This window comes from Corticium candelabrum, chromosome 8 (genome assembly GCF_963422355.1).
Source record: "Corticium candelabrum chromosome 8, ooCorCand1.1, whole genome shotgun sequence".
Lineage (NCBI taxonomy): Eukaryota > Metazoa > Porifera > Homoscleromorpha > Homosclerophorida > Plakinidae > Corticium > Corticium candelabrum.
Genome location: NC_085092.1, coordinates 4,988,331 through 5,016,153, shown reverse-complemented (window position 1 = coordinate 5,016,153; position 27,823 = coordinate 4,988,331). Strand labels below are relative to the sequence as shown.

The 27,823-nt window shown below is 42.2% G+C and overlaps 2 long non-coding RNA genes across 6 annotated transcripts; both read left to right on the top strand.

Annotated features, from left to right (window-relative positions):
- Positions 1-8,042: 8,042 nt before the first annotated feature.
- Positions 8,043-10,101, top strand: LOC134183820 (uncharacterized). Its single transcript, XR_009970586.1, has 3 exons — positions 8,043-8,121; positions 8,178-8,315; positions 9,974-10,101. It is a non-coding gene; the product is annotated as an uncharacterized LOC134183820 (long non-coding RNA).
- Positions 10,102-10,215: 114 nt separating this feature from the next.
- Positions 10,216-13,040, top strand: LOC134183774 (uncharacterized). 5 transcript variants are annotated; one of them, XR_009970562.1, is made up of 6 exons: positions 10,216-10,247; positions 10,313-10,392; positions 10,453-10,499; positions 11,560-11,796; positions 12,016-12,651; positions 12,710-13,038. It is a non-coding gene; the product is annotated as an uncharacterized LOC134183774 (long non-coding RNA). The 5 variants fall into 5 exon arrangements; XR_009970563.1 differs by having other exon boundaries at positions 10,230-10,247; positions 12,016-12,277; positions 12,336-13,039; XR_009970565.1 differs by having other exon boundaries at positions 10,230-10,247; positions 12,016-12,277; positions 12,485-13,034.
- The last annotated feature ends 14,783 nt before the right edge of the window (positions 13,041-27,823 follow it).

Sequence of the window (27,823 nt, the reverse complement as noted above, 5' to 3'; positions counted from 1 at the left end):
TCATGCATGGACCTGCTCCGCTGCAAGCGCAGAGATTTTGTATAGAAATCAGCTTTGTAGCATAAACGGTTGATACCAATACCCACTCTTACAGAAGAATTGAACTCAAACTTAAACCTACATACCAATGCTACCGTGTTGGTATTTGTATTTGTATTTGTATTTGTATTTGTATTTGTATTTGTATTTGTATTTGTATTTGTATTTCTTTTACTATGGAAAACCCTCAACTCAGCGGTCGATCTTCCGGGTACCGTACCAAGCATACATACATCAATATTTATGCTAACATACATACTATACAGTCTAAGTGAAACACTATCTAGTATTTTAGAACACATGGATCTAAATATCATCTACAGTGTAACAGAACTTCCGTAGACACTGCTTAAAGTCAGAGACTTTAGAGACTATTCTTAATCTACATGAAAGAGAATTCCAGAACTTTTGAGCACGATAAAATGAAGACTGCCGAAGTGCTTCAGTGTTTGGATTAGGCATATGTAGTCCTGATTGAGTAAGGCGAGTGTGATATTGATGATTTTCAAGTGTGTGATACAGGAAGTTGACAATATTAGGAGCTAGAGAATGTAGACACCGGTGAGCGAGTGTACCTAGGTAGAAAGAGTGTCTGGCCTGATGTGATTGGAGACCAAATTTGGAGAAGACAGAAGACATATTGCCAGTAGATTCCCTTAGTTTCAGGCCAGAGAGTACTCTCAAAAACCTTTTTTCAATTCTCTGAATCCGCTTCGCTATGCCCGCAGTGCCATTATTCCATACAACAGCGCAATAATCTAGATCAGGCCGAATCACTGATTTCACTATAGCTAGTCGAGAGTGATGGTCGAGGAGATGATGACAACGATATAAAATGCCAATCTTCCTCCCACTTTTCCTAACAACTGCGTCGAGCTGCGGGCGCCAGTTTAGACTTTTATCAAATATAACACCTAGATATCTTGCCGAGTCTGTTTGTTTGAGGGAAGTTTCACAAATCGTGACGGAGTAGTTAGACAGCATCGAACTGTCGCGAAATTTTTTAAATAGCAACAACTCAGACTTTTTTTCATTCAATGACATCGTGTTGTGTTGGTACCAGTCGGATAGAGAATTGAGATCGAACTGCAAGTTATAAGTCACTTCATTAAATGATTTCCCGCTTGTATAAAGGCACGAATCGTCCGCAAATAGAATAAGAGAAGACTTTGTGACAGCGGAGGGCAGATCCCCGGTATAATAATTGAATAATGATGGTCCAAGCTTAGAACCTTGTGGAACACCTCGTACAACAGGGACTTTTAGAGAGATATCATCTCCAACTTTCACAAATTGTCGGCCGCCGGTAAGATAGTCAGAAAACCAGCGATGAGCACTGCCATCGACTCCGCCAAGAGACAGCTTACGAAGAAGTAGACAATGATTCACCGTGTCAAATGCTTTTTGAACATCAAGGAGCACGACTCCCGAACAACGACGATTATCTTTTGCTTCGAGTAGGTCATCCGCTAGTATACTGACGGCATCCTGGGTCGATCGACCTTTTCGATAACCATATTGACACTCTGGTAAAAGCGAGTTCGCTTCCAAATGCCGACTTAAAGTGTTAAAGACAGACTGTTCCAAAAGTTTGGAGACAATTGGCAAAAGAGAAATAGGCCGATAGTTCTTTGGATCATTTCGGGCACCCGATTTAAAGATGGGAGTAATTTTGGCGCATTTCCAATCTTCAGGAAGTTCACTAGCAGCCAGCGAGGTATCGAAGAGTGCCGTAAGAGAGGGAGCAATGGCAGCTGCACCAATTTTGAGATACTTTGCTTCTACTTCATCCCAGCCACTTGCTTTGTTTACATCAAGTTTTGATAGTAGATTGTGAACCTCCAGCTCATTAATAGTCAAGAAATAAGAGAGATTAGTAGATCCTTGGAATTGCTTCTGCGACTGAGAGCTATCAAATTCAGCAGTCTCAATTGTCCCGACAACTGAACTAAATTGTCTGCCAAGAGCTGCTACGGGTGGTAACTGAACAGAAGAAACTCTATTGTGCCCCGAAATTTGATTGATGGTATTCCAAAACTTTGAAGGACACTTGTGCATGGCAGTTAGCTTTTCCCGAAAGAACTTGGCCTTGGCATAAAAGAGAGCTGTGTGTGTGTGTGTGTGTGTGTGTGTGTGTGTGTGCGTGCGTGCGTGCGTGCGTGCGTGCGTAAATTTAGCGCAAAATACTATAGAAGAACAACTGAAAAGTCTGTTTCCTGAGTTCCCGCGGTCGTTTGACAGAAACTATTGCTACGTAACGCAACCGTTGTTACACGAATAGGTAAAGACACCATCGCTCGCCCAACACAATGCTAACCGAGCATTTACTAGTCGAAGCCGTGTTTACACCGTCGCTTCTACAGCTATGAGCCTTCAAAGTCCTGAACACCACGTACGTACGTACGCTAGGAGGAGTAATTGTCGCGAAGAATTACGAATATACACGCTATTTTCTTTCTAGACGTGCAACCTGTAAAATATATTTAAAGTCCTACATAGCGACTGTCGTTTCGCGTGACCACAGAGTCCGTAAATAGTCTGTAGTCGTAAGTAAAGTCATTGTATACGGGACATAGAATCTCTCCCGGTTACGTAATGATATTATTAGATTCCCGTAAAAAATATCGTAAAACCAAGAAAACGATATTTTGGGTCAGCAGTTGCAGACAGGTGAATTCTGTTGATAATTTCCGACAGGTCCTAACAATGGCAAACATAAATTACACCGTTCTGGTAATAGAACTCTCTCGTGAAAGTTTCGCGCGTACGAGTGGCCGTTCGTCCATTGTCTCTGGTTGCCACGTACGACATAAAGGAAGTAATGCTTCACGATTGGGCCACACTAACGAGGCGTGGCACATTTCTGTAGCGTGACAGACGTAGTCCCCAGACCGAAAGTCGGTTCAGCCCTAAACGTTTAGAGTACGCTACTCGCCAAGTCTCGTGACTTTTACAAAATCCCTTTCATATAGGCTCACGCAAGAGACGCGATTTACAAAGTATGCGGATTACACCACGATTGACGGAGCAAGGCGTTGTTGTAGGCTTCCTAGATATGTAGATTTAGTTCGCTCACAACAGCTTAGCTAAACCTCCGCGAAAACGTGGGACACCAAGATTAGTGCAAAGGAAATTATCCTACAACACACGCTAAAAATTTACGCTAAAGTCAAGATTAATTACAAATTATTGCGTCTAGTCAGCCGATGAATGAAGATATTTTAGCAGCTGCCCAACCACAGACTGTGTAAGTTATTCAGTTTTCCATGATATTGCACAACAGCCGTAAGCAACGAATAGTGGAACGCCTGAATCGGATAATTGAACGCCGAGTTCAGAAAATTAAACACCGGATTCGGATAATTGAAAGAAAAATACTATAGAAGAGCAACCGAAAGTCTGTTTCCTGAGTTCCCGCGTTTGTTTGACAAATACTATTGCTACGTAGCGCAACCATTGTTACGCGAATAGGTGAAGACAGAACACCACCGCTCGCCAAACACAATGCTAACCGAGCATTTACTAGTAGCCGAATGATTTTATATTGTGCACAAGTTTTCGTACGTTTTCAAATTCCCGTACGTTTACAAGGTCCCGTACAAGTTCCCGTACGTATACAAGTTCCCGTACGTTTACTTCAGTTATGTTGATCAAGACCGAGTGATGTATCATTCGTTTGTCGATCACGATCCTTGGCAATCTCTTGTCACTCATTATTCATATGTAGTCGACGACTTGATTGTAGACCAAGAGCTGCTTTGCCGTTTGCTCGGCTCTAGCCTAATTTCCTTGAACGATTTTCAAACATGATCGTGCTGCGAAATACCGCTGAGTGAAAGGAACGTCGACAAGCTTGTTTTATGTCTACTCAGACAAGATCCAAAATTGTTTCGGAAGTTTTGCACAATTTTGAAGGACGTCGGACGAGGAGAAATGGCTCGACGACTCAAGGAAACTGCTGTAAACTGTATTTGAATGTCGTCAAAAACTAGCTATTTGTCACAATGTAGAACTGTCATACTTTTCTCATGCCTAAATGTAACCATGCATGATTCAATCTATACGTGTATACGACACTATGGCTAGCTGCATGCTACAATTAAGCCACTATCAGATGAACAGCAGTTTATGAAACTCTGCTCTACATTAATACCTCAGAGATGTTCTTTTTTTGTTTCCAGCATCTAGTTTGCTAGCATGCCAAGCCGTGGCTGCTTCGAAGTATCTTTTACAGCAGGCCCGTAGGCTGGTCGCAGGAGTGGGGGTGCATTTGCCAACAAAGTCTATGTGGTTTTAATTAAATGTAATCGCACTGCGCTAAAGTTTTTTTGTGGATTCACCACTTTGGAAACATGGTTAAATTGCGTTTGTATACTTGGTTCACATAATTGTATTTGCAATTGCGCGGGCATTATCTAATAATACGTATCTGTATTCATAATTGTATATGTAAGACTTAGAGTTAGCAGAAAACATTAGTGTAACAGTACCGAGTCGAGTTCGAGTCTGCGAGGGTGAAGGCGAGCATAATAATCGACTACGTCGTCGAGATCTATTGGTACATCGTAGTGGATGTGAAGGAGAGCAAGGTGAGACAATCTGTCCTTACCCATGGATGCGCGCATATAGTTGTCTAGGCGTCGTAAAGCACTGGCGCTTCTCTCACATTCACACGAGGTGACAGGCATGGTACAGGCGATGGTCAAAAGATCTGAGATGTTTGGGAAGTCAGTGGCGTCACATTCTTTGATGGCTTTTGCTGGTGAGCACGGTCTCTTCTCAGGGGGCATCGCCATATACCTGTTCCTCCAGCGCCTGAGTTTCGCGTCCATCAATTCAGGCGATGGCAGATCATCTCTGTACTTGATCAGCGCCTCCTCCGGGTTGACATCTTGCGAACATATGATACTCGGTACGAGACCAAGTAAGGAAATGGCTGTGACTGCCGACTTTGAGAACTGCCGGTTGATGCTAATAATAATATGATCAAGAAAGGGAATTGCAACATTTTTCTGGAAATACTCTCGAACAGAAGCAGCTGGAATATTGCTGCGATTTTGTTACCTTGTTGCAATGCGAGGCATTGCAATTGTACTTCCAACCTTTTTTGCCATGTCTGAACTAACTTTGTAGATTTGAGAAAAGCTGCTTTCAACGTTTGCGCGCTCGCTGTCGTGGGTCCTCACAATTTCAGATATCATGTTATGCGCTGCAGCTTCACGGTAATGCCCGAAAGGTGTGATAAGTACTGATATATCGTCACAAACACAACAACAAACTGAAAGAAAGTAACACTGGGCAGAATCTGCTGTGCTTCATTGCGGCCTGCATAGTCCCAGTCAGCATACGAAGTCCCATATTTATCCAAGTGATAGCGGAAAGCTATCATCTCTAGAGCTTCAACCACAAATACATACCCTTGGTAGAAGTGCCGATAAGCCGAATGCCGCTCAGCCCATCGCGTCTTGCACAGATCGATCGGTGGTTTCCTCCTCTCTTCATTGACCACGATGTGGTCGATGATAATCTCTAGAACACCACTTCTCTTTGGACTATCGAGAAAGAAACGGCTGCGTTTTTTAACGCAATCGATCACATTACGTACTTCGGGAAGAGCACATGACTTGCTTATCACAAGGTTAAGGCAGTGGCCACTGCAGTGTACGTAGGTGGCTAAAGGAGCTTTATGTCTAATCCTGGCTTGGACACCCACTCGATCTGAAGACATGTAGCTTGCGCCGTCGTGGCCCTGACCACGCATAGTAGCGAGTGGTATGTTATTCTCTTCCAGAAAGCCAAAGATACCATCTGCAATCCGCTCCCCAGTAATTCTGTCCAACTTCAAAAACGTTGAAAACTCTTCTCTGACCTCTTTAGTACTTCTGTCAACAAACCTGGCGCGGACGGCAAGATGCTCAACGTTATGCGAAGTTACCTCGTCGGCAAGGATGGCGTAATAGGGCGCAGCTGTCAAATCACCTATTATTTTCTGTAAGAGGATGTGGTTTCCCATGACTTTAATCGGCTCATTTTGTGTTTGAGGAGAAAGATAAGTTGCACATCGCATTGCAGGAATTTCCAGGTGTCTTCTTAACTCTTCATCGTGCACTGCCAGAAGCCGCAGCAGAGAAAGAAAATTACCTGGATTTTCAGGTGATTCCACAGTCTCTGCGTCTCCACGTAAAGCAATGCACTGTCTGGCGCAGTACAACACAGCAGAAGCAATGGACTTCAGGACAGCACGATTACGCGCGACATCGGCCGCCCTGCGGGTGTCCGACGTGCAGTAATGGTAGTATCTGGATTCTCCAAGGTTCGCTCGAAGTCATCAGCTTGCTCGATGGCTTGATGATGGTATAAGCACTGCTCGTGCTCCTTTGCTTTTTCTCCTTTCTTGTTCCAATCACGAAAAGGCTTGCATACAAACTTCCCCTTGGACACTTTAGCAACGAAAATTCCACAAGCAATGCAAAAGACACCATCCACTTGCTCGCTGTAAACCATCCACGGGTGTTCTGATAGCCAAACAGGACGAAAAGCTTGGTTGCGGCCACCGATACATGTCGGAGGAAAAACTTGGTCGGCACGAGGCTTTCTGTGATTTGTCGGTAGGTTATACTTCTCCGCAGCACCCTGAGCCTGCATGGAGTTGCAGAAATCGACACAAGACTTGGCTTTGAAAAACAATTTGCCAATATCATCCACTAAATCATGATTAGAAGTATTAGCATGATGGCATTGCTGATTGCCGCCTGCGACGCGTGCACGCTGATCTCCTGCGACGCCTGCACGCTGAGCCTCGTTGTCGTGAACTTCGCAGCATGTGTTGCGCAAAGGCTCGACATACGTGGCGGTAAAGGACGACAATACTCTTTCTACACTACCACTACAGCATTCACTGGAAGTCGGTGTTAGTTGATCGTCTACTGAAACCAGTTGTGTAAAATCTGGATCAGGAGTCACAAGTTGATCACGTGCCCTTTTCGGAACTAGAAAACCGTCCAGCCGTTGACAAGTAGCCGCTGCTTGCCTCCTTTTTCTATCTTTTTCCTGAGACCGTCCCATCTAGTGTCACTGTGACGAACACACACTTCTCCAAGTTACCAGGTAGCAAACAGGATAGCCAAATATCTGACATGTACTTTGGAGTTCCGACACATTCCTCGGAGTCCTTTTGCCTACTACCCGGACTTCTTCCGTGAACGGGTCCTGGGAGGGAGCACGTGCACCCAGTGCACCCCCCAAGCCTACAGGCTTGATAACTGAACGCCCAATTCGGATAATTGCTTGCCTGAATCGGGTAACTGAACGCTGAGTTCAGATAATTGAACGCAAAACACTATAGTTGTCTTCAATTCTTCGTTCACGCTTCAGTCGTCTCACTCGTTTACTGAGATAGTCGCCTAACAATGATCGCATAGTCACGTGACAATGGTTGCGTAGCAATAATTTCTATCAAAGTAACGCGCGGAAACTCAAAAACAGACTTTTCTCTTCTTTTAGCTTTTCCTTTTCATTCCGTTTGTCACAAATCAGTCTCCTTTCCTCTTTAGTCGCGTAAGGGAGCAAAATCGTGAGTCGTTTGACTCTTCTCGCCAAGAAATTACAATTGAGTCGACCCCTCAAAAGAGGTCCCTTGCTTCAATTTTTCGCGCATATGTTACGGAGTCAAAATTGCATTCATCTGGCATCGTCGTTTTGTTGATTTGTCTTTCTGTTTTGCCGTAAATCCATATGACAAGTGTTGATGTACGTATATATATATATATATATATATATATATATATATATATATATATATATATATATATATAATATATCTCGAGCTCAATTGACATGACAAGAGAGAGGCTCGCTTCGCTCGCCAATAAGTTAATATATGTGTTGTGTAGCTTGTTGATTCAACCGGCAATTTTTCAACGGTTCTTGTGACTGACCATCAGCCCAACAGCAAAGACCAATTCGAGGATCTTATTGTACAGCTAGACGGGCGCGAATCGTTTGTGGGATGGTCTTCGATCGGATGCTCTCAACTCTATTGCCAAACGATGTCAAACGAACTGTGGATATCTTCACTATCAAGTTCAAAGAAGAAAGTCGCCAACGACGTTGTTGTTTTACTTTGATTCGATACGTAGACGTGCACAACAAAAACAACACGATCGAGCTTGCTTTTCCGGTCGACTGCAGAGACTGTCGATGCCTAATGGAGTAGAACGAGGATTTCACTGAACGTGACTACTCCTCTTGTTGACCTTGGACTTGAATTATGGAAGGTAATTACGTCGACTTACATCTTATTAACAGACGTTATGCTCACACATGACACTCTTCTCTTTCTCTCATGATGCGTTCGAATTTGGTAGTTTTATTGGTTGTTGTGTTATTGTTATAGAGTGAGTTGTTGGTAAATGTTGTGTGCGTGTCGTGTAGTCTGTTTGCTGTTATTTGTGTACAGTTTTTGATTGCTTGTCTTGAGGGCAACAATAGAGACAGGAAGACAGACGGATAGAGAGATGGACGGACAGGCAGACAGATAGATGCCAGTGGCGGATATAGGGAGAGGTGCACGCCTGTATCTCGTGCAGAGTACATGCACGTCGGGGACTACTAGTACTGTACAGCTTGTGTTCGTGTTCTTTTTCATCGACTCCCACGTATCATTTAAACTAACGTGCACTTGTGTTTCATGAATGAACTTGAGCTCTAGAAATTTAGCACACCAGTTTGGCACAAAGCACACGAGCTTGTCTTGGACTAGTGGTCTTCGGTAGTCTCACGTAGCCAGAGCCTCCAAAGTGAAAGCGGGTAAGGTCTGGCTAGTTCTACGAACGTTGCACAAACTTTCCACAGGAGGGGCGACCATGTTATTGGAGAGAAGTCATTGACTAAACTTAAAGATGTACTGGCCTAAACGTCCTCCTAAGCAGAGGGCTGCTGATCAGGAGCTTGTCAGAAATATTTGAAATAGTTATAATCCTAGAGGGCCAGCTGCGAAAATGTTGAAGATGGACACGTGACTAACTGATGACGTCCTTACCGAACCTGACAGTCCACGTCTGTCTCTTGTGAGAATCCTGGATCAACCATTGGATGCATAGATGGATGGACAGACACACAGCCAAATACACAGACAAACAAGCCAGACGGACGAATAGACACACAAACAGACACACAGACAGACAGATGCACAAATTTGTTTTTATTGATTTCACACATTAGAGGACTGGTTTTGTCTAAGAAGTTACTGTGCCAGTTACTTGTAGTTTGACCATTTATTACATTCAACGATTTTGTTCACTTCTGTGTGATTCAAATGAGATTCTTAATAACTTCTTTCCAGACTTCAGATGGAGCTGATTATGTTTTGGTATACATGGACTCTAGAGGCCCGTAAACCTATAGATTCGACATTTGATCTGTCTTGAAAGCATGCAGACTCTTGTATTACCTAGTTTGTTGTGAGCTAGAATCTCGCTGTCCCCACGCCACATGCATCTAGCTAGCTTACAAAAACTGTATACGGTGACCGCAATCGACATGCATGCCTGTAGCCAGACAAACAAGTACAGTGTATCTAACTAAAAGTGCGTGGACGGTGTAACTAATGTTTGTTGTCAAGTTGATTTTGCGGCGAAAGCGTGACTTTGGATGACATCCAGTCGGGATGAACATGATGACAGTAGTTGCATCTATCTTAATCAATTAACATGTCACATGACGCTGTAAATTTAATGTGTGTGACACTGCATGATGGTCTGCACATGTGTGTGTGTGTGTGTGTGTGTGTGTGTGTGTGTGTGTGTGTGTGTGTGTGTGTGTGTGTGTGTGTGTGTGTGTGTGTGTGTGCGTGTTTATACTTACGTGTGTACACTACCTATATGTCTAGCTAGTTGCCAAGTGTAGTAATAATAGCATGTACCTGTCTATATAGCAACAGCCAGTGTAAACGAGGCTACTAGTACAATATCGGTAGAGAAGAAAAAGAGAAAGAGGGCAACCAAAATGGTCTCACACAATGAGAGGAGACTCGCAATACGTGATGGCTTACAAACATCTTGGAGCTGATCAGTACATGCTGCATTGTCTAGACTATAGACGTGTACATGCAATATTTCTATATCGCAAATTTATGGATGTTTGCTAATATATAGAGCCATGTGCAGAAAGAACAACAAGTAACAGGAAAGCAGTAGGAACACTCCATGGTAAGATTGTTGTTGTTGCCATATATGCCAGAATTATTACACAAATTGCTGTTAATCGGTATTAGAAAGCAGCTTTGGAGAAGGCAGCTCTGTGTGAAAGCAGCTCTGTGTGAAAGCAAGCATAGAAGAGTTGAGACACAAAATGGTAACGTGGATGCAATGTTATAAAAATTTTCAAACATTTACTGACCAGTGTTATGTATAGATTAGAATCAGGAGGCTGGTACACCGAAGGTGTTCAGAACCAAAAAGGTGATGCATATTACAATAATTGCAATTATTGCAAAAACTATATATACAGTTTCAAGTTGTGAAATAATAATAACAAATACATACTGCATGATGATATAAATTCTCTCTTTGTCACCGCCGTGGCTTAGTGGTTAGCGACAATGGCTACCACTCCATGGTTTGGGGGTTCAAACCCCAGTGACGACAGTAAATTGTGAAACTTGTCTGTCTTTCTTTCTCATGTTTCTCTAGCTTTATCCATGAGACTATGACTCGTTTCAGTCGTTGGGGAGTTTCTGTGGTCTGGTGAACGGTCCGTTGACGATGACGTCCAGTGCTTTCCTGGTGGTCGTTGATATCCACTAGGCGTGCTGTATCGAGTACACGGTCACCGTAATGCCTGCAATCTATATCGAATTGGCTAGTCATTGATCGCCGTATGGACTACACGGAAACATGTACCCTGCTGGGCTCACCTGCCGGGTTGGTGGGCACCCAGATGGGGGTAAAGACCCCACTTGCCCATTATGGAGGGGCATAACGACACTCTCTATGTATACGTAACTGTAAACACAGTCAACAGAATGAAGACATTAGACATTGATTGATGTGTTAGTAAAGGCTTTCTATAGCCATACATAGACGTGTGTGTTGTTAATACTAACAATGAGAAAGCTTGCTATACTATAATACGTAATTGTCTGCTTGAAACACAAATTTTGGAATGTTAATTGTCTTCAAAACAAATGATGATGACTGTTGTTGCTTTATTTTTATTTTTAAATCTGGTTTACTTAATTAATTAATTTAAATTGAATTGTTGTATACGCATGCAGTTTGGCAGCTGTATGTTGAACATTACTTCTAATTTAGGAATAATAAAGAGAATGCACTGACTTATAAAAATATTCATATACAATTAGTTTTTATAAATTACACAGTGTGACCTGTAAAGTTATATATCCAGTAGGTTTTAGCCTTGCAATAGATAATATGTAGAATATTTAGAAATTGTAATTAATATTAACAAAATAATTATACTACACTGTACCGTTGATTAATGCTTTTATACACTCTATAGATACGGATACTGTTGTAAATGAAATGAAACAAACATTGTCTATATCAAACAAACAGTTGCAAAGATCCTTCAGAGGTTGGAGGGAATCGGTGAAATCGGGCAGTCATCACCTTGCAACAATATGGTAGTGAAAGTCGGCCATCAAGTCACTGGATTGGTTTCAAGGATGACGATGTTGCAGTCAAAGCAGTGATGGAAAGTCAGAATGAAGCAACAGTTGCAAAATTTGGCTGCATGGTATGTGTTCTTCCACAAAATATTTTTCAACAATTATAATATCTCTAACCAGTGAAACACAGATATGTATATGTTAGGTTGGCAATCTTTGTTGTTTTTATGTTTGTCTGTTTGTCTGTCCGTCTGTTTGTCTGTCTGTTTGTCTCTGTTCATTTGCTTATTAATTATTTGGCATTTAGATTGTTGTTGTGTCTGTTGCTCAATTTAAGGTCGTTTTAGGATGTGGCAGACAAAAGTTGGCAGAGGATCTTATCAGAAAACAGTGACATTTACTGGTAGCAAAATTGGATGCAGATGATGTTGCCGATCATTTATACCAATGAGAGATAATATCATCTGGTGAGATGGGAAATATTAATAACACTGATGATCTTGGGAAAAACAGGACAACTTTACTGAAATTGATTAGGAAACGTCAGTGGGTTGAAGGAGTATAATTTGCAAATATATTTTCAGTTAGTGAAGTCAATTGTGAAGTCGGGTGGGTGGGTTAAATTGCTTGTTTGTCCATGAATTTAATTTATAGCATGTCTGTCTAGTGGCTTCTTTATCTTTCTTCACAGCCTCTCATGTGCACAAGACGAGCGGAGAGTGATGATATTGTATCTCTTTGCTCTTTGTGTGCAAAGTGGAGGGCTGTGAAAAAAGTGGGGCTTGCATATTGTTAGTTGAGCGTTTGCATTTGTAGGTTAGGAAATGGTTGGAAGTCCAGAATCTGTTGATGACTCGTTACTACTGTCTGACCTGCACAGTGTGGTTCAGTCAACTGTCGGCAGTAACAACAATTCAAACCGATAGTGGACATGATTAGGGAGATACTTGATTGTTTGATCGACAAGCATGAGTCTTAGCCTGGTTATTGATATCAATTAGTGTAGAAAATGTTAGGTTGACAATGTATTTGTTGTTACAGAATAGTAAATTTTATAGATTAGTGCAAACACTGTGGCTTGTTTGCAGTCACTGGTAACTGATTTTTATTGTTTTTATAGACAAGTCGATCTCATTTATTTGTATGTTTTAGAATTTGTCGTGCAGATTGGTTATTATGTGTGCATGAGTTAGTCATCAGAGTCATGTCTTCTTATGATGAAAGATAAGCAGACGATATTCACATGGAGAGCAACTGCATGTGGCAGTGCAGTAACAGCTACAGTAAATAAATGGACAGACAAACATACATACAGACGAGTAGACAGACAGACAGATGGGTTGACAAACAAACAGACAGACAGACAGACAGACGGGTGGTGGTTGGACAGACAGGCAAACAGACGTGTTTGTAAAAACATATTTACACGATCAACAGAACTAATGGACCTGGTATGTCATCGAAACAGAGACATCATATCATGGACAGTGATAATTGACGAAAATTGTGGGAACTTTGTGTGTCCTTTTCAGTAGTAGGCACCAGCAGCTACAATTGTAATAGTTAAACCTGACACGATAAATTAAATATTACGGTATAAAATGCATCTAAAAATAAAATTAGTTGATATCAACATTTTCCGTTGTAAGATCACGCGACATGATGTCACAGTTACTAAATTTAGCACTCATTCCTTTGTCTACGCTTGCGTCTGAGTTAGTGGTCTAGATGGCGAATAGCCAAAGTTCAAGAGCGATTGACGATGCTCTTTTCGATGCTGTTGTGCAAAAGGACGTAGAAAAGGCCTCCGAAGCAATCGCGAAGAGCGCTGACGTCAATGTTGTAGCAAGAGATGTGGTAAGAATTTGAGTGAGTGATGGGAAATAGAGAGCGCAGCGTGTTCGACGTTATAAATCGCAAAATTTGTGATCGAGCCGCGAGCATGTTTGTAGTGAAGACGTCGTTTGTATGTTATGCTTCTCAACGTAAGAGTCGAGGTGACGTTGCTTTTACCGTCTGACTTTGTACCGACCAGATTATTGAATGAATCGTTTCCTCTATCTCATACGCGCTTGCTTAGCCGACACAAATGACGCTCGCTATATGGTCACGTCCACACACACTCCCATGTTATGGACGGTTTACAACTGACTTTACTTTAGAGGACTCCATATTTTGTAGGGAGACTATGGTACTGAATTTGGTGGTTATCCATCTGCTCTTCAAGTAGCGTGTGGTGTGGGATCAACCGATATGGTTGATCTACTTATAAGAAAAAAAGCCAATGTGAAGTATCAAGAGAAGTGGGTGAGAGTGCAGTGTAATATGTGAAGTGTGTGTCAGTATGTGCAACTTGTTAGTTTATTGTGATTGTCAGATTTGTGTTGAGTTGATAAATTGGTTAGAAATTTGAGTGCAGTTTGTTGTGTTTCAATGATTGATTTAATGGGTAATGTTAATGGCATCTCTGGTGTGCTTACAATGAATAATCAATGAATAGGTTGTCACAGCTGGCAAGTTGGACCAACATTGTGTTGTAAGATATAGACACAGAACAGAGAAGAAACATGCTAGATTGGCATTGTTATCTTACCTTGCACTATTTCATTCCTACTCGTATATATTTATTCAAGTGTGGGCATGAAAATGAATGAAGGAGAGTGGAAAGTAGAGAAAGGTTTTAACATAGATACTTCTAGTTATTGTGTTTTGTGTGTATATTTCTTTCCTAAAATAGATATTGTATGTGCTATTGCTAAAAGTAAGCAACATGTAGCAGGTTGTCACCTCAGATGTAGGCTTGAGGTGAAATTGAGTGTTTGCAAGACTTAAATGCTTCGAGACAAGCAGACACGTCAATGGAGTCCCAATGATATGAATTGTTAAACGTTTTGTGGTGTAATGAGGTTATGATGTATTGTGTGTAATTGGGTTTAGTGAGAAGAAATGGTGAATTGGATGTGTTATATTTTATAGTCAGTGTTTCTAGATGTAAATGTATTAGTATTGTATTCACTGCTAACAACATCATGATCTTATGTCTGTTATGTGGGTAGTATGGATGGACAGCTCTACACTATGCAAGTAGGGGTGGTCATGTGTCTATTATGAAGAGATTGGTAGCTGCTGGTTGTAATAGACAAGTAAAAAGCAAGGTGAGTGTATTTGTATGTGACAGTATTTGTGATTTGATTTTGCCAATTGAGAAATGATGTAAATGAGTGTTACATTATCGACACTGTGTTGATTAAGATAGACTGTTTTGTGGTGTATGGGAATTGGTGTAGTTTTGAGGTTGGGGTAATTGTCACTTTGTTGATGGAGTTGAGTAAAATAATTTGAAGAAAAGGCGTGTCAACTGGAAGGACATTGTGTATAGATACAATGAATTATGCGCATCCAGTTTGATGCTCATGATTGAAACATCACATGGAGAAACAATGTTCAATGATTAGTCTTGCGCTTTTAGTTAAACTTTTGTGGTAGACTTTAGTTTTTATTCATAAAACTGTGCATGCAACGTCCACGTTTTTGCATATCCAAGCATGCAACTTAGATGGTGTCCTAGTGAAATGTTTGGCATGATAGATAATGAAGCAAAACATCCATTACGAAGCACAGTCCCTTGTCAATGGAAGTGACACTGTTAACCACACATTGATGCCTCTTGAGTCGTTTTTAAATATGTAAGCAACACCTATGTGGCCTGATTTCATTTTATACGAAGAAGCTGTCCACAGTGTGTGTCAGACGTTGTCCTAAATCTGTACTAGCTGCAGTCCAGAAAGGTTGCTATTGCTTATACAGTGTAGACACATTGTGCAGTATGTCCAGCTTTGATTGTCAAGTGTGTGGAGATCATAAGTCACAAGAAAAGAAGAGTGCTTTGCAGATGTGTGAATCAATGCGTAGATTCTTATTCTGCAAAACAGTTTAGGGACTGTTATGTCTGGTGTGACAGTGGAGAGTCATGAGGGGAAAGGAGGTGACATAGCAGTGACTTGACTGGATATGTATGTACTCCTGTATATGTATGTACAGTACTGGATGCTATTTGGTGTCCAAAGTGACCACAGACAGTCTAGAGTGGCAGATATATTTGTAAGATCCTGCAACTAACGTCATCGAAAACAAGATGATGTGTGCATACTGATATAGTCTTTAGTGAACGTCTAACAAACCAAATTCGGTATTTAAATCACACATTATCTGTGAAAGAGCAACACACCGACACTTCACCAGACCCTTTCTTGCCTGGAACTTTGACCTGATGGGAGAGGGTTTGGCTAAGCGAGACTATTCATGACTATTTTTCCAGTCTTAAATTGTGTCTGTTGTATATGTGTGTTTGATGCAGTGCAGTTAGTATTGTACTGATAAATGTTCTTCTAACATTGTGTGTCAACTACAGTATGGATGGACAGCTCTACACGTTGCTGTTAATGTTGATGTTGTTGATTATCTGTTGAGGATTGGTCTCAACATTGAAGATCGTGATGAGGTTTTACTGTTAACATTACTTTTGCTGACTTGTAGTTATTGTTTCAAATTGTTTAGGATGGCAACACACCATTTCTTGAGGCATGTGGTAATGGTCGTTTACCTGTAGTACAACGTCTCATTGAATCAAAGTGCAACAAAGCAGCAACAACTAATGTAAGTTTGTTTGTATGTAACATATTTTGTGATGACATTCAAACTGTTGTTTGTACATGGGAGGATTGGCAAGTGTCTGTGATGGTAGGAAGTGTGTGTGTAACATGATTGCACTGCAGATTTGGTTCTCCATGGTGTGCAGTGCTTTTTTGCACGTGATGTGGTGGGAGAACACGTGAGAGGGCTGGGAGAGAGTAGTTATTGGGTGTTTGCTATTTTATGAGTTCGGAATTAGGCGTGAAGACTTGCTTTGTTATTACCCTAGCAGAGTCTCACAGTCATTAGCTCTAACTATCTACTTACAATGATTTGAGAAGCATGCAGTTGATGTAATGCTTGGCGATTGCAAACACGTGTCCTTCGATCAAACACATGTATTCTACGGCAAGCAGTCTGCTAACACTTGGAAAGTCTCTGTCTTCATACAAGTGCAGAATTTGATGCAGCAATTCTAAACTAAGATGCGACAAACACAGCTGAACAGAAACTGCACTTGAAGCTTCATTATAGGTCGTGCTATTGTGGAAACTGACGGTCTCCTGCATTTCATATTATGCATTTCTTTATGGCAATCTCTTGACTTTGGCCACTTGTCTGAAGTGACAAAGACTGAAATCACTGAAATGTATGCAAAGACTTTGCCTTAAATGCAATTAATTCTCTTTCTCGACGTGTTGCAAGGCACCAGTGGGCTTAATTGGGGGACAGCTTCCGATTATCGACGCTGATCTATGCTTAGCGCCACCCTACACTGGGCATGCAGGACCGCAGCCTGCCACTGTCGCCTGACTGCACAAAGGACCCTCTGCCGCTCGGCAGCTGCCACCATACCTAACAATAGCCTCGTTCCCAGAAATACCACTGGTTGTCAATGGTACGCCCGTACCCTGGCGGCATGCCTCTTGCTCTGCGGCCCCAGTGAGGCGGCCCCAGTGAGGCTGCCCCCCCAAACACCCTCCCAAGCAAGTGTCAGCATACGTTGGTCCATCGCGGCACCACGCAAGATAGAAACATGAACCAAATGCAACACAAAACAACTGCCAATTTATTTCTATCTACTATTTTCGCTCACTCATGCGACACACCGCAGACCGCAACACTTGAATATCCGATCTCACATACGTCTTGAAGCACTCAGAGGTCCAACGGCCCATCCTTTGGATCAAATGCTCTGGTAATCCAGCTGCCGCTGCACTAGAAGCTGCTCCAATTCGAAAACTGTGCGAGGTGTATGAGCTCGAATCCATACCCACGTTATCCAGTAAAGATTGCAGTTGAAAAGAAAGTCTGTCTCTCAACAGAAATGCTTCTGACTGGAAGCAGAAGAGCAGTAAGCCAACGTCCATCCACCGGACTGCCAAATACCGTTTGAGGGCACGTACAGGGCACAGGGGACCTCCTGTGGGAGCCAGTACTACATTGCAGCCGTGATGAAAAGGGTCTGACTTGGACATTCGTAAGTGGAGCACTACCATGTCCTCCTGAAACTGAACGTCTTTTCTGCGTAGTGTTCGCTCGTTGAAGGACGTGTCGCTTGCTGCTGTAAATTGTGAGACCCGCATGAAACCGAAGAAAGCTGTTGTGAATGCTGCCCAATACATTAGCTTATCTCTCCGGCACAGCTGAGGCCATAGGTGCAGGGACGTCTTTAAACTCCTAAGAACTGGCAACGTGATCGGGCGTCGAAGTGGTGTCTTGTGGGAAGTCTTTTGTGATCTCCGTATGCTGCGGAGAACGAACTGCAAACGAGGTGTCGTTTGGAGCGGGTCGACGTACTCTTCCTGGATGTGAAAGTGACGCACTGCCGATAAATACACCTTGATAGTCTCCGCTCCAACTGCCCTTGCGCTGAACGATGCGAATCTTGAAATTGTGGTCTCTGAAGCCGGCATGGGAGATATCCCCAGCCGTTGGCAAAAGTTGTTAAATTGTCTCATACCGTAGCATAATCTGCCTGCGTTGACGGGGCTATTGCTGCACGTTGAAACTGCCAAATGTTGTAGTCCAGAGCGATTCCCAATTGGGTGGTAGCGGTGTTGGTTCTGGATCTGCCAGTGGAGCTAGGGCCTTGAACTTCTTCACCTGTCCACGAGACAATGCATCAGCCAATGTATTATTCACGCCGTGAATATGCGAGACTGAGACAGTAACGTTTCCTCTAGCTGCTATAAAGTACAGTGAACGTACGAGCTGCATGAGGTGTTTGTCTTTATGGTCTTTTTCCGCCAAATATCAACTACCGCATGGTTGTCAGTCACAGTGGAAAGCAAACGTTTTCCGGTCCATTTAGACCCCCAGGTAGCTGCAGCGATAACAATAGCGTACAGCTCTTTCCACATGATCGAAAACGACTTCTGCTGGTGTTGCTCCAGCCAGCGCCCGCACAGCCACTGTCTGTTCCAGCAGGCCCCAAAACCATGTGACCCTGCCGCGTCAGTAATCAGCTGCATCTCTGGAGACAGCTACCACGAAGTAGTAAGGAAGTACGACTTCCCTGGCCACGACGGAAGTACGCGTTGCCACCACTCGATGTGAGCGCGAGTGTCCTGTGACAAGTTTACCCGATGACTAAATGTTTTCACAGTTGTTGCTAAATCGATTAATCTTGTAATAAATATTTGCCCTGTCGGTAGGACCTTCCCAGCAAACGAGAGTGCTTGCCGATCAGTGAAAGTAACTGGCATTTTGTGCACTTCTTACGTAAGTACCACTGCTGCAGCTCGGCTTCGAGATCTTCCCGTTTGGACTGCGGAAGGCGTAGTACCTTATTGTGTGAGTCAATCTTTATACCTAAAAAAGTCAAAATTTTTGTTGGTCCTTCCACCTTCTCGGGTGCCCACTCTATACTCAGACGCTGGAGCGTCGCCACGGTGGTGTCTAATATTTTTTTTACTCTTCTTACTCGTGGAAGCTAATATCAGAAAATCATCCAGGTAATGAATGACGTGTCGGATACCGAACTTGACATGCAGAATCCACTCTACTGCATCTGCCATTTGGTTAAACAACCACGAGGACGACCGCAAACCAAACAGCAACCTCCTGTGGTAGTAATAGCTGCCCCGCCACGCGTAACCCAACAGATGCCAATTGTCTGGATGGACACGACAATGACGAAACACGTTCTTGAAGTCAATTTTGATCATGTACGGGGATGATAGAAACGTCTCAATCATAGCAATGGCCGTGTCCACTGATGGGTATTTCATGGTAACACCGGATTTGTCGATTGCATCATTCACACTTTTGCCCATGGGTGCCGACAGATGACAGATAAGTCACCAAGACCCGTCCTTCTTGGGCACCACACCCAAGCCAGACGAAACGAAATTAGCTAGTGGGGGATGGTTGTGTGGCCCGGAGAGAAAACTTTATCACACTGTGCTGCCAATGCTGCCGAGACCACGTCTGGATGCTGAATTGTCGACTGAAGGTTACGTGCTGAGTAATGTAGCGTGTCGTCCTTATAACATATTCTAAACCCTTGCTCTAAGTTCTCTAATAAGCAGTCAACCCACCGTGCATTGGGGTGAGATCGCAACAGAAAACGAAACTCTGACATTAATTCTAAAATTACTGTCTTTAATTACTGAGGCGCCCCCGTCGCATTTACTGTCTTTTTGACTCACACACAAGGGCTGCGTGTTGTCCGCCACAGCAGCTACACGTGTGGGCAAACTTGCATGCTTCTTCGACATTGTTGCACGTTCCACTGTTGTAATCTCTGCACACGCTGCGCACGTTGGTGTTTGCGAGGGTGACAATGCGCGCTCCCTTGCTGGTAAGTTGTCCCGATTGATTGGAATTGTCGTCACCCATTGACCGAAAGTACTGCTGTCTTTTCTTGAGGCACTGGGAAGGTAGGAGCTCGGAATCCCGACACTTGAAGCATACCATTCTAGCCTGGTTAGTGAAACAGATGGACCATAATGACACGTCTACCTCGTCCCAGCGTCGAGCCGGCTTACGAGAGGCTGCTTTACGGAACGCCCTGTCACATTGTAGCCATGCCACCGTAGTAAATCGACTAGCTACTTGCGCAATTAGTAACTGGTAACCAAATAACTCTGACGCTCGACTTGGATTACCTACTGTCAGCGTGTTTGCAAACAGAGACCATGCTGTAAGCCACGAAGTAATGTTCGTCACCAAGCGGCGTTGATGTTTTTGTGCTATGCTCAGACCTGCAGGGCCAACCTCTAATGCGACTTGGGACTGGTCGGCCATTGCACTGGCTGCGTATAGAATTGAACTTGGGCATTCGGCCAACAATGCGTCAAAGTCAACAAACTCACTTCGAAGGATCTGCTTCACCCATTTTTCCGAAACAGGATAGACGCTATGCAGAGTGTGAGACTGATCACGATGCATACCTGTCTGTGTGTGCTGAGGAGTTGGTCGTTCGACGTCCTCTTTATCTTCCAAGATCTCCGGCGTACTTGCTTCTCCTTGTGCCAGCCTTCTGCATTTCGACTTTGAAGAAGTCTGCTGCTGGTTTCGTGAAATTTGCTCTGCCGGAACTCGCTGGGTCTGTACCTGCACCCCATCTACATCTACCTGCGACTTTTCCGCCTGCACCATCTTCGTCACCAGTTTTGAGAGAAACTGCTGCTGCTCCGCGGAAAACAGAGGTGATATTGCCGACTGCTTTAACTTCTTCTGCACGCGTTTTCTCTTTCTTCCAACCCTGGTATTTGGCTCGTGGGAACCAGCGGATGCTATCGGCAACTCAGTTTTGGACGTTGATTGTTTAACCCTCATCCACATCTGTTCGCGTCTTGTTCTAACGGTTCCATAATCTCACTGCTTTTTCATCTTTCGTGCCAGTAGGTACCAGGTTAAGGCTGTTCAATTCCAGCTCCAGCGTTTCCCCTGATAAAGCCAAGTACTCTTGGAGCGACCGACCTGAGCGAAAAGTCGCTGTGCAGCTTTTTTGCGGCATAATAGAAATAGACAACTACTGCACTGTTCGCGTCAACTATTGGTCACTAACCCGCCAACAAACACATCACTATGTACGTCATACTCTCCCATACACTCTCCTTCATACTACAGTCATCGTCGTATTAACGTCTAGTTAGCTCTGCTAAATAGTCCATTCAAGAGGGAAGGAAGTCCAAGAATCACTTTTATGTCACTTTGCTGCCAAGAGGGCACATCTGACTGCAAGCAAGCTCTGAAGCAAGTTGCCTGATCTACAACACTGATTATAAGAGCTTGCACCCTACCATCTCACAAGCTATAAATACATTCACTTAGCTCATTAATTATTAACTCTTACATGTGCAGTTGCAATAACGTTGTTTTGATGTGTTTGTATTAGCATTCTCATCACTGATTATCCTGATTATCCTTCATTGTTAGACCAGGTGTTTTGGTTTGAGTGGTTGGAATTGAGTGAAGAATGGACCTCCTTTTCTGAACTAGCGCACTAGTGCCCAGATTGCATATTCTTCTTGTCCTTTCATTCCCCCGTTACCTCACGGGAATATACAATTAGACACTGCATTGATGTTGACATCACTTATAAGACATGTTTAATCCTGATTTCAGACAAGCCAATTTAGGTTACCAAAGTTCAGACCAAAGACCATCGGAGCGACTTGACAGAGTTGAAACTTGTACAGACACAGTACTACAGCAGCTGCAATAGATCCATGCCCATCTCTGATGTTTGGAGTAGATGAACTCAAATGTACGTGAACTGCAGTCTGTTGTGTAGAACTGACAGAAACAAAGCGATAGGATTCCAGAACATGAATATAGATAAGCAGGGTTCGAGTAATGTGTTTGAATCTGGTCGCCAGTTTGGCCATGTAGAGGAACGGTTGGTTGCCAAACTTTCACTCGTTTTTAGTTCAGAGATTCCAGAAGTAAACAAGTCATTAATATCATTGTTGAGACCTTTCCCAGATTATCATATTTGACATTAAATTAAGACGTAACTAGGAATTTGCAGTAACATTGGATGAACATTGTAGATAGCAAGTAAACACATCAATGTACAGTATTATGCTTGGGATTCTTTCTATGTAATACTATGAGTATTCATATTTTATGCTAACTTTCAACTAATTGTATAGCTACAAGCAAACAGAAATGTGGTTGTCACATCGACGTCCTTGCAATCCATCCCATAATGACATGAGCATTCTTTGTTTGAGTAGATAAGAGCGTTTCTTCTCTTCTGACTCAGTGCCACTATTGTTGTTGAGAACAGTACATCCGGCTACTGCATGTAACTCCACCTGTCCTATGGCTAGCTGTGCTAATCTCTGGAACACAAGTGATAAACTTTTGTTATTGTAGCACTTCAATAGCGCGTGGCATCATTCAACATCTAGATTTCAGAACTGGACATGCAGAGACTTTTTGTCTGAACGGACTTTCCTAGTAGCACTAGGAGACGTACGAGCTCCTGAACGTATTTGGTAGTTCTTCTTATAGAAAGACACTCAGGCAGCTTGCTGTGGAAAAAGCTGTTTGTTTTGCATTTCCGACGTTCGCCATTTGCAAAGACCTACATAATAGTTTTCATTTGTCTCAATTCAAGATGGTCAGATTTTTTGTTCCTTTAGACAGCGTAGAAAAGAATCTAAATAGGCGGTTGTCGTCACCTTCAACTACGATTGACTGCAGATTTCGTGTTTCATTCGGGAGAAGCTGCTGCGTAATGACGTCTCATCGATGATAGAGCTGTTGACTTGGATTTGCTGGTGTAGCGTATGAAGAACAGGAGTAACCTCGATTGTTTGAAAAATTAAACGCGCCTGCAGGTCTGTAGTTGGGTTTGTCTGGAGCTGATGACAGAGACCAGTGAGATCAGTACAGGCAGTGAAGTCCATAAAAATGTTGATCAACCAGAGAATAGCAACAACTTGCAATAGATTGCTAGGTGATACGTTGTTACATGATATGTACAAAGGTGCTAAGTAAACGGCCTACTTTGCAGTGTGCCACTAAATGGTAAACTTAGAAAATGGCAACATATTGTAATGCAAAACATATCTGCTGATCAGGTGATTCGCATCCAAGAGCCGAAAGACTGAAAGCTACCAAACATTTCTAGTCGCCAAATTAGCGACTTGGCGACCGGATTTTTCGAACCCCGACTGATAAGACTTTTTAATTAATTAATGTAGAACTCAATTGGTGATAGAATCTTTTTTACATAAACTGCACTGATCAAGCCACTCATGCACAAGCTGGATTTCTGTTTATTGCAAAATTGTTGAGTAAACAAAGTATTTCATTTCTTGTGTTGATCCTAGTGGGTTGTTGAAACTAGCAAACTGACGTTCTGAGTACCAACTCATTTACCATTTTTTATTATTGTCAACAACCATATTGTTGAATTGACTTATTCAGAAGTTTGTTTGCTGGTGAAATGTTACTTTTTTCTAATGCAATTGTGTCTATGTTGTATGTTTTGCATTCATTGTAGTTAGTATTGTACTGATAAATGTTTTTCTAACATTGTGTGTCAACTACAGGAAGGAGAGACAGCTCTACACGTTGCTCGTAATGTTGAGGTTGTTGATTATTTATTGATCATTGGTCTCAACATTGAAGATCGTGATGAGGTTTTACTGTTAACATTACTTTTGCTGACTTGTAGTTATTGTTTCAAATTGTTTAGCATGGCTACACACCATTTCTCACAGCATGTCATTATAGTATTTTATCTGTAGTACAACGTCTTATTCAATCAAAGTGCAACAAAGCAGCAACAACTAATGTAAGTTTGTTTGTATGTAACATATTTTGTGATGACATTTTGAACTGTTGTTTGTACATGGGACAATTGGCAAGGGCCTGTGATGGTAGGAAGTGTGTGTGTAACATGATTGCACTGCAGGTTTGGTTCTCCACAGTGTGCAGTGCTTTTTTGCACTTGAGGTGGCAGGAGAGCACGTGAGGGCTGGGAGAGAGAGAGAGAGTGGTTATTGGGTGTTTGCTATTTTATTTGAAGTCGGAATTAGGCGTGAAGACTTGCTTTGTTATTACCCTAGCAGAGTCTCACAGTCATTAGCTCTAACTATCTACTTACAATGATTTGAGAAGCATGCAGTTCATGTAATGCTTGGCGATTGCAAACCTGTGTCCTTCGATCAAACACATGTATTGTACGGCAAGCAGTCTGCTTACACTTAGAAAGTCTCTGTCTTTATACAAGTGCAGAATTTGATGCAGCAATTCTAAACTAAGATGCGACAAACACAGCTGAACAGGAACTGCACTTGAAGCTTTATCATCGGTCGTGCTATTGTGGAAACTGATGGCCTTCTGCATTTCATATTATGCATTTCTTTGCGGCAACCTCTTGACTTTGGCCACTTGTCTGAAGCGACAAAGACTGAAATCACTGAAATATATGCAAAGAATTTGCCTTAATTAATTGCAATTCAAGAGGGAAGGAAGTCAAAGAATCACTTTTATGTCAGTTTGCTGCCAAGAGGGCACATCTGACTGCAAGCAAGCTCTGAAGCAAGTTGCCTGATCTACAACACTGATTAGAAGAGCTTGCACCCTACCATCTCACAAGCTATAACTACATTTACTTAGCTCATTAATTATTGACTCTTACATGTGCAGTTGCAATAATGTTGTTTTGGTGGGTTTGTATTAGCATTCTCATCACTGATTATCCTTCATTGTTAGACCAGGTGGTTTGATTTGAGTGGTTGGAATTGAGTGAAGAATGGACCTCCTTCTCTGAACTAGGGCAGCAGTGCCCAGATTGCTTATTTTTCTCGTCCTTTCATTTCCCTGCCACTTTACGGGAATATACAATTAGACACTGCATTGATCTTGACATCACTTATAAGACATGTTTAATCCTGATTTCAGACAAGCCAATTTATGTTACCAAAGTTCAGACCAAAGACCATCGGAGCGACTTGACAGAGTTGAAACTTGTACGGACACAGTACTACAGCAGCTGCAATAGATCCATGCCCATCTCTGATGTTTGGAGTAGATGAACTCTAATTTACATGAACTGCAGTCTGTTGTGTAGAACTGACAGAAACAAAGCGATAGGATTCCAGAACATGAATATAGATAACTTGCTGGGTTCGAATAATGTGTTTGAATCTGGTCGCCAGTTTGGCCATGTAGAGGAACGGTTGGTTGCCAAACTTTCACTCGTTTCTAGTTCAGAGATTCCAGAAGTAAACAAGTCATTAATATCACTGTTGAGACCTTTCCCAGATTATCATGTTTGACATTAAATTAAGACGTAACTAGGAATTTGCAGTAACGTTGGATGAACATTGTAGATAGCAAGTAAACACATCAATGTACAGTATTATGCTTGGGATTCTTTCTATGTAATACTATGAGTATTCATATTTTATCTTAACTTTCAACTGATTGTATAGCTACAAGCAAACAAAAATGTGGTTTGTCATCACATCGACATCCTGGCAACCCATCCCATAATGACATGAGCATTCTTTGGTTGAGTAGATAAGAGCATTTTTTCTCTTATGACTCAGTGCCACTATTGTTGTTGAGAACAGTACATCTGGCTACTGCATGTAACTCCACCTGTCCTATGGCTAGCTGTGCTAATCTCTGGAACACAAGTGATAAACTTTTGTTATTGTAGCACTTCAATAGCACGTGGCATCATTCAACATCTAGATTTCAGAACTGGACATGCAGAAACTTTTGTCTGAACAGACTTTCCTGGTAGCACTAGGAGACGTAGGAGCTCCTGAATGTATTTGGTAGTTCTTCTGATAGAAAGACACTCGGGCAGCTTGCTGTGGAAAAAGCTGTTTGTTTTGCCATTTCTGATGCCCGGCGTTTGCAAACGATCTACGTAGTAGTTTCCATTTGTCTCAATTCAAGATGGTCAGAGTCTTTGTTTCCTTTGAACAGCGTAGAAAAGGATCTAAATAGGCAGTTGCCTTCCCCTTCAACTACGATTGACTGCAGGTTTCGTGTTTCATTCAGGAGAAGCTGCTGCGCAATGGTGTCTCATTGATTATAGAGCTGTTGACTTGGATTTGCTGGTGCAGCGTATGAAGAATAGGAGTAACCACGGTTGTTTGAAAAATTAAACGCACCTAATAGACCTAAATTAAATGCAAGAATAGCAACAACTCACAATAGATTGCTAGGTGATACGTTGTTACGTGATATGTACGAAGGTGCTAAGTTAGACGACCTACTTCGCAGTGTGCCACTAAATGGAAACTTAGAAAGTGGCAACATATTGTAACACAAAACATATCTGCTGAGCAGGTGGTTCGCATCCAAGAGCCGCTGCCACAAAGACTAAAAACTACCAAATATTTCTAGTCGCCAAATTGGTGACCACACTGCTCATTTAGTCGCCAACCACCTAGAAGTGGTCACCATATGGCGACTTGGTGACTGGATTTTTCGAACCCAGACTGATAAGACTCTTTAATTAATTAATGTAGAACTCAATTGGTGATACAATCTTTTTTACATAAACTGCACTGATCAAGCCATTCATGCACACACTGGATTTCTGTTTATTGCAAAATTGTTGAGTAGACAAAGTATTTCGCATGTTGTGTTGATTCTAGTGGGTTGTTGAAACTAGCAAACTGACTTTCTGAGTACCAACTCATTTATCATTTCTTTTTATTTGTATCAATAACAATATTGTTGAATTGACTTATTCAGAAGTTTGTTTATTGTTCAAATGTTAATTGTTTCTAATTCATCTTGTCTGTTGTATATGTTTGCATGTCTGTTGTATATGACAGCAAGCAGTTGCTGCTGTTTGATAATAGTCTGTGTTGGTCCAGTATGACTGCATGCCATTTTAGTATCATTGTAAGTTTTTGGTTTTCACCTTTTTTGTATCTCATGTAAATTGTTTATTGTTTAGGATGGATCAACAGGATTACATGTCATCTGTTCACTGAATTTTCCTGGGGATGACCATTTATCAGTTGTCAAGCTGTTGACATCATTGGGAGTTGACGTGTCAGCTAAGAACAATGTATGTAGACACTTGTTGTATTTGGTTTGAAGTATTTTGTGCTAATATGTTTTAGTTGTTCTTTGAGCTCTAATGTAAGATAATAAGAGATATGGCAGATGTGAGCAGTTAGTATTCAGTGTTCTTTCCATGAATTTTTGGTCAGCTTGCAAAACAACTGATTGTCCGGTGGCATGTCCATTTTACCAATGTATTCAGTGTAGTCCAACTTCTCAATCAGGATATCCTGAATAACTTGTAACAAGGCCCTAGGAACACGTCTAGACACATCGTGTTAGAGCTCATGGCCTTGGCGGTTTTTGTGTGCATTCCAGATTAGGTTCCACCTGACTGATTAAAGAACAGTATTAACCAATGAACAGCTGAGGATAGAAAGACATCTCGCTGATCGATCTCCATGTGTAGCTAACTGATAATTAATAATTGGTAAATACTTGAGAAAGCTCGTTCTTACTTAACCCACTCTTGTGGGATGAGTAGATGGAAGCTCTGGAGTGTTAAACTGTGAGCAA